General features: G+C 44.5%; 1 non-coding gene across 1 annotated transcript; it reads right to left on the bottom strand.

Annotated features, from left to right (window-relative positions):
- Window positions 1–4,339: 4,339 nt before the first annotated feature.
- Window positions 4,340–4,446, bottom strand: LOC122707078. The gene has a single exon (XR_006344609.1). It is a non-coding gene; the product is annotated as a U6 spliceosomal RNA (small nuclear RNA).
- Between the last annotated feature and the right edge of the window lie 3,936 nt (window positions 4,447–8,382).

Genomic DNA, 8,382 nt, shown 5'->3' on the forward strand with positions numbered 1-8,382 from the left:
ACTTCTCTAAGCCAGATGTGTTCCATTCATCCCAGTTAATCCTCACAAGAGTTTGATAACTACAATTGCCAATTGAGGAGACTGAGGCAGGAGGTAAAATAACTTTCTCTAAGACACAAATTTAGTGAGTGATACGGCCAGTGTGGAGTCTTTCTGTCTCCAGTGGTACCTGATCTGTCATACTGAAGGTTAACAAACATAGTGCAATTCATGTGTGTGCATGCTAAGTCACTTCAGTTGTGTCCAACTCTGTGCGACCCCATGGACTATAGCCCGCCAGGCTCCTCTGTCCATGGGATTAGGGCTGCCATTTCCTTCTTCAGGGGATCTTCCTGGGCCAGGGATCAAATCCGAGTCTTTTATGTCTCCTTCATGGCAGGTCAGCTCTTTACTCCTAGCGCCACCTGGGAAGTCCCTGAATCATACCTAGATTTAACCTAAATTCAAGTCCATTCAGGACCAGATAAATCTGTCCTTTGTGCTCTAGAGAAAAGCAGTATGCCAACTTCACCAAACGCTAAACTAGTCTAAGATAATTTTAAAAATAAGTATTTAGTTAAATGATTACTGTGTTCCAGACACTGGGCTAGGCCTTTTAAATTAATTAGTGCCTGGCAATCATAGAAGAGAATTCTATGACAGGCATACCTCCTTCATTGCCCCTCACTTTATTGTACTTCATACACAGATACTGCATTCTTTAGAGACTGAAGGCAAGGCAAGTCTATTGGCACTATTTTCCAACAGCATTTGTTCACTTCATGCAGCTGTGTCCCATTTTGGTAATTCTTGCAATATTTCAAAATTTTTCATTATAATTGTGTTCGTTATGTGATCTGTGATCTTTCCTGTTACTATTACAAAAACTTATGACTTGCTGAAGGTTCAGATGAAGGTTAGCATTTCTTAGCAATTAAATATCTTAATTTAGTGCTTCTCTGGTCGCTCAGTGGTAAAGAATCCACAACAGTGCAGGAGATGCCGGTTTGATCTCTGGGTCAGGAAGATCCCCTGGAGGAAGGAATGGCAACCCACTCCAGTATTCTTGCCTGGGAAATTCTATGGACAGAGGAACCTGGCGGGCTATAGTCTACGGGGTCACAAAAGAGTCAGACATGACAGAGACTGAACACACACACACAGAGGAAAAAAGGAAATCACCCCCAAAATACAATAAAAATGTAGAAATGGAAACAAGAATAAAAATATAAGAATATTAAAGGATTAATTTAGGAGATCCATGACTTAGCGATTAAAAAATAACAACTTTTTAATTAAGGGATGTGTTTCTTTTTAGTCATAATGCTGTTGCACGCTAACAGAGTGCAACATAGTGTAAACGTTAACTTTTATATGCACTGGGAAACAAAATTTCATGTGACTCACTTTATTGCAATAGTTGCTTTATTGCTGCAGTCTGGAACCAAATCAATAGTATCTTCAACGTTTGCATGTATTCAGATCATCCCTATTGTTTTTGTTGCTGTTCAGTCACTCAGTCGTGTCCGACTGTTTGCAACCCCGTGGACTGCAGCACGCCAGACCTCCCTGTCCTTCACTATCTCCCGGAGCCTGCTCAAGCTCATGTCCAGTGAGTCGGTGATGTCATCCAACTGTCTCATCCTCTATCATCCCCTTCTCCTCTTGCCTTCAATCTTTCCCAGCATCAAGGTTCCTATTGTTAGTTGCCTAAATTACCCAGCCAGTAAGAAACAGAGCCATATGCCCAGAACCAGCATGCCATGATGTCATCTAGTTATAGAATAGCAGAGAGGAAGTTCTATTCAGAAGCTTTGGCAGGCTTGGGAAGATGAAATTGCAGACCAGTGTCCAGTCGTAGAAACCTTGTCTTCAGGATCCTCTGTCCTGGACTGTGAGGGTAACAATCTAGTGACCTAAGCTCCAACAAGAGGCCACATCATGACTTGCTCTATGCTGAAATACAGTACCTAAGAGACTTCTCACAGACTCGATGGACATGAGTTTGAGCAAGCTTCAGGAGTTGGTGATGGACAGGGAAGCCTGGGGTGCTGCAGTCCATGGGGTCACAAAGAGTCGGATACGACTGAGCGACTGAACTGACTGAAGAGACTTCTAGCTCTTGTTAATTGCAACCCTACCCAGAGAAAGGTAGCCTTGCCCCCTTGTAAGAGTCACCAGAAAGTTCACACTTCAATAAAACTACAAGAATGGTCCCCACCTTGTATGGATGAGAGTTTCAACTCTTCTTCCAACCAGTCTGTCTGGGGAGACTGTTTGGATTTGTTTTGGTTACCAGCACTAGTAACAGGTCAAAACACTGACTTGATTGACCTCATTCAGTTGCCTAAGAGCCTCTTGACTTGTTATCTCATTGTCTCCATACAATCTTTCCTTCTGTGCAGGTAGATCGACTTGCAGGAGATGTTTCATTCTTTCTCTGGGCTTCTGCTGGGGCCCTTTCTCCCTGCTGATCTCTGTCCTTAGAAACTTCCCTGATCTTCCCTAATGGTCCAGTGGCTAAGACTCCACACTCCCAATGCAGGGCACCAGAGTTCCATCCCTGTTCAGGGAACTAGATCCCATGTGCCACAATTGAAGAAGATCCCGTGAAGCCACATAAATAATTATTTTCTCTTAGGAAAAAAAAAAAAGCAAAAAAGAATCTCCCTGACTTTTCACACCCAGCTCTGGTCACACCTTCACTCTACCTTGGCATTTGGCAAACAGGCTATTATTTTTTGTTCATGAGTTTTTAAAATTGACTCTTTTGCATGTTTTATATCTCTTAAGTCAGAAGCTTCTCAAGGACAAGGATCTTATCTTTTTATTTACTTGGTTTCCCACCCCTGACAGATAGTATTCTCTTCACATGTGACAGATTGCCTGGCCACCTTTTGTTTCCTCTGGCCCAGCCTCCAAAATAATGAAAAACATCACACAAGCAAATAGGGGAAAGGTCTGGGCTTTCCAGTCTATAGAAAAATAGAGAATTCTCTCTGGGCATTTTTGTATGAGTTTCTTGATTGCTAATCAGATTTCACTTAGGCATTAGTGACTTTCAAAAACAAACATAATTAAGATTTACTGAAGACCTCAGTGTGCCAGGTTCTCACACACATTATTTCAGTTATCCTCACGACAACCATAAAGAGCAATAAATGTTTTTCTCATTTTGGAGATGAGAAAAATGACTCAGAGATATTTAAGTTATTTTCCCAAGGCCTTCTGGATTCAAAGCCCAGTCTAATTCCAAACCCTATCTTCTGCTCAACTGCACAGCCCCCAGCTATGCTCCAGGGCTGACTTGCCCGACCTGCTCATTCCTCTTCATTGACAGGCTTATCTGTAAGTTGCATAACATCGACTCCAAGGGAGAATGATAATGGCCTCCTGATAAAAGGGAGTAGGAAAGAGGAAAAATTTTTCTGAGACTCCACTGTGTGCCAGGCCATACACTAGCTTCTTCTTTTTCTTCTTCGATAATCTTGTTGTTCAGTTGCTCAGTTGTGTCCAACTCTTTGCGACACCATGGACTGTAGGCTACCAGGCTTCTCTGTCCATGGAATTTTCCAAGCAAGAAAACTGGAATGGGTTGCTATTTCCTACTCCAGGCGATCTTCCCAAGCCAGAGATCGAGTCTGCATCTCCTGCATTGGCAGATGGATTCTTTATCACTGAGCCGCCAGAGAAGCTTATTTGGTGTCTTAGCTGTTCATTTTTTCAAAATGCTGTTTGATGAAGTTTTTTAGTTTAATATAGTTGAATGCATCAGTCTTTTCCATCATGATTTAAACTTTTTGTATCTTGTTTGAGAATTCCTTCCCCACTTTCATAATCATAAGATATTCCTACAATTTCTTTTAAGTTTCTTTTTTTTAAACAGAGAAGAGTCAATTTTGACTCTTTCATGCTAGATCTGTTTCTTTGACCGCTTTTGTTATTATACTCACACAAAATGGCCTGCCACAGAGAATCCTGCCCCTTCGCCTGACTGTTAAGCTAACGTGCTTTCATTCAGAATCCTGAAGGAATGAACATATCCCTCCTGCCTGTGGCTTGCCATTCTAGAAGATACTTGCAAGATTAAATGGCTTTTTTACTGTTTTCTTACCTCCCCCCATCTCTGATACATGAAAGAACCTGGCATCCAGACCCTGACAAGATGATTATTTTGAGACATTACTCTGCCGTCTTCTCAGTCAGTTGGCTTTCCAAATAAAGTCATATTCCTTGCCTCAACACCTCATCCTTGGATTTACTGGCCTCTCTGGGGTGAGCGTTGCCAGCTTAGGCTCGGTAACACATTTCTGTACATCCCCTCCCCTTGGCACTGCCTTCCCACAGGTCACCACAGAGCAAAAACATGGAACACTTAACAAATTTGCATGTCATCCTCGTGCAGAGGCCACCCTAGTCTTCTCCGTATCATTCCAGCCTTAGTATATGTGCCGCCAAAATGAGCACTATGCCAGCCCCAGCTTCTTTATACACACTCACTCTTCCTAGTCACCTCATTGTGTAAATAAGAAAACCCAAGCTCAGGAAGTCACATGACTTCCCCCGGTTACCCCCCCGCAAGTGCGTGTTAAGATCCAGGTGGTTAGGACCACCTAACCCAAAGCACAAACATGGAACTTCCTAGGAAAACAGTGATGTTCTACTAAAGTAATGGGCTCTGGGGCTTCCCTAGGGGTCTGGTGGTTAAGAATCCACTTGCCAATGCAGGCGAGATAGGTTCAATCCCTGGTCTGGGAGGGCATGTCCCACATGTCTTGAGGCAACTAAGGCCATGCGCCACAATTACTGAGACCGTGCCCGAGAGCCCATGGTCCACAACGAGAGAAGCTGCTGCAACGTGAAGCCTGCACACCACAGCAAAGAGTAACCCCCACTCACTGCAACTACAGAAAGTCCACACAAAGCAATGAAGACCCCTCACAGCCAAAAATAAATACATACATTTTTAAAATAATAATTATAAGAAAAAAAAAAGTAGTGGGCTCTGTTTTCAGAATTGAGGACTAAGATTTTGGCAGGTTGTCAGACCCAATCAGCAACGTGGTGTTCCATGTAAGTGGAATAAGACTCTGAAAGCCACAAACTGGTGACATCGATGATGTCAGGCACTTATTGTGATGATGTGGCTCTCTGAAGACCACAAGAGGAAACGCAGGAGGTCCCAAGCCAAACCACACAGCCAGCCATCCTCCAGGGGCTGACTGCCCATGAGCGTGCTGCCCATACATCTGTATGGTGGTAAGAGACCCCAGAAACCACCAGTCCCACTGGATAAGTTTAAACAGCTATCCGCAGGCCATCTCTTGGGGAGAAATCCCTGCTGAACCATCCTTTGGTCATGGAGCCCACTGGATCAACATTGCACACAATGGAATAACACAAATCATTTTAAAATCAGAGATACAGCAAATACTTGTTGCGTTCTCCGCTTAGCAGTCATTCATTTCCTTCCTGGAAACACCCTAGGTTTCCTCTGAGCCCCGCCCTTCCCTGCTGTCAGTAAGCTGACTCTCCCAATGACACCAGGGGCAGGCAGGTGAAACCCAGCCAATCAGAGTGCTTTGTTCTCTTCTGGCTCACAGTTATGTGTTCTGATAAGCCTGCAACCCAGTGATACCCAATGAGACTTTTGCTTGCACTGTAGGGAGAAGGACACCCTCTCTTTCCTTCTGGGTTTTCACCTGGCAGGATGTTGACTTAGAATTGAGAGCAGCCAGTTTTCCTCTGTGCAGAGTTAGAGAATGAAGTCACCACACAGAGGAGGGACTTCCCTGGTGGTCCATTGGTTAAGACTCCATGATCCCAATGCAGGGGACTCGACCCCTGGTCTGGAAACTAGGGTCACATACGCCTCAAGGCAACTATATATATAGTAGAGCTAAACAATATATGTAATTCAGTTCAGTTCAGTTCAGTCACTCAGTCGTGTTCCGACTCTTTGTGATCCCATGAATCGCAACATGCCAGGCCTCCCTGTCCATCACCAGCTCCCAGAGTTTACTCAAACTCATGTCTATCGCGTCAGTGATGCCATCCAGCCATCTCATCCTCCGTCGTCCCCTTCTCCTCCTGCCCCCAATCCCTCCCAGCATCAGGGTTTTTCCAATGAGTCAACTCTTCGCATGAGGTGGCCAAAGGATTGGAGTTTCAGCTTCAGCATCAGTCCTTCCAATGGACACCCAGGACTGATCTCCTTTAGGATGGACTGGTTGGATCTCCTTGCAGTCCAAGAGACTCTCAAGAGTCTTCTCCAACACCACAGTTCAAAAGCATCAATTCTTCAGCACTCAGCTTTCTTCACAGTCCGACTCTCGCATCCATACATGACCACTGGAAAAACCATAGCCTTGACTAGATGGACCCTTGTTGGCAAAGTAATTCTCTGCTTTTTAATATGCTATCTAGGTTGGTCATAACTTTCCTTCCAAGGAGTAAGCGTCTTTAAATTTCGTGGCTGCAGTCAGCATCTGCAGTGATTTTACATATGTGTGTGTGTGTGTGTGTGTGTGTATATATATATATATACACCTATATAGCTCTATTATTAAAACAAAAAAATAATCACCACAGAGGAAAGCAGAGATACTGCTGTGGACTGAATGGTTGCACTCCAGCCCCAAACTTGTATGTTGAAATCCTAACCCCAGTGTGACGGTATCAGTTAGTGGGGCCCTTTGGGAGGCGTTTAGGGCACGACGGTGGAGCCCTCATCAATGGGTAAAGCTCAATGCCTTTATGAAAGAGACTCCAAGAGAGCTCTTTTGCTCCTTTTGCCATGTGAGGACACAGTGAGAAGACAACCATCTATGAAACAGGAAGCCAGCCCGCGTCAAACACTGACATGCCAGCACCTTGATCTCAGACTTCTAAGCCTCCAGAACTGAGAGAACTGAATGTCTGCTGTCTAAGCCACCCAGTTGGACTTCCTGGTAGCGCAGTAAATAAGAATCCACCTGCCAATACAGGGCACATGGGTTCAATCCCCGGTCCAGGAAGATTCCACGTGCCGTGGAGCAACCAAGCCTGTGTGCCACAACCTCTGAGGCTGTGCTCCAGCTAACGAAGCCTGAGTGCCTAGAGCAGCCTGCACTCGGCAGCAAGAGGAGCCGCCAAGATGAGAAGCCCGAGCACCGAAGCAAACTCACCACGGCTAGAGAAAAGCCCGTGAGCAATGACAAATACCCAGCACAACCAAAAACTAAATAGAATAAGCCACCCAGTCTATGGCATCGGTATTTCTGTTATAGCAGCTCGAACACAGTAAGACAGATACAATTGAAGATGGTCCTAATGCCCTTGTTTTGCAGTTGCGCCCTATGGGTTGCATCCTAATGACATTTTTTGACCCTTAAAGCTGGCCTGGATTTTTCAATTTCCTGAGATAATAAATTCCCACTTTTTTGCTTAAGTCAGTTTGAATCTATTTTTGTATCACTTGCAAGAGAAAAAGTCCTGACACGATGGCTTTTCAAAACAGAAGTCCCTCCGGGGGGTGGGGAAAAGTCCCTCTCCCTTGAGGTTTTGGGGCTTCTGAGTTAATGACAGTCTGATAGAACTGAATCTTGTTCATATCTCTGCTTAACTGTCTCCTCAGTAAGGCCTTTCCTGACTAAAGTCCTTTCAATTATGACTTCCTCCAACCCGGTAGCCTTGTCCCCCTCCCTGTTCTATTTTTAAGTTTTCGCCATGCAATACACTACTTACTTTACTTGTTTGTTTGTTGTCTGTCTTCCATAACTAGAATGTAAGTCATAAAGGTGGGGTTTTTAAGTCTATTTTATTCATTAATGTCTCCATGGCCTTCCCTGGTGGCTCAGATGGTAAAGAATCCTCCTGAAGTGCAGGAGACCTGTGTTCGATCCCTGGGTCAGGAAGATGCCCTGGAGAAGGGCATGGCAACCCACTCCAGTATTCTTGCCCGGAGAATCCCATGGACAGAGGAGCCTGGGGGGCTAGAGTCCATAGGGTCGCAAAGAGTCAGACACGACTGAGCAACTAACATGTTGGACTCAGACAGACTTGAGTTCAAATCTAGACTCCCCAGTGACTGGTTACTTGCTCTACATAAGTTTCAGTGAGATTCAGTTTCTCACATATGAAGTAGGGTGGGGGTAATAATTGATACTCTCAGGATTATTGTGAGATCAGGTGAGATGATATATCTTTGCCTGCCATCCTATAGGCTTCCATTATAGGTTACCTATACATAGGGCAACCAACCAGAATGAGAAAGAGAACTCACTAAAATGATACGTTGAAAGACCCTGCTCGTCTTTTGTGAATCCATGATGACTGAGGAACAACCAAGGGTGTATACTTGACTCAGTATGACAACCAAGATTTTTGTCCACTGCCAGCACGTCTACCTGGTTTTAGAGTGAC

The sequence above is a fragment of the Cervus elaphus genome, chromosome 13 (assembly GCF_910594005.1).
Source record: "Cervus elaphus chromosome 13, mCerEla1.1, whole genome shotgun sequence".
In the NCBI taxonomy this organism is placed as follows: Eukaryota; Metazoa; Chordata; class Mammalia; order Artiodactyla; family Cervidae; genus Cervus; species Cervus elaphus.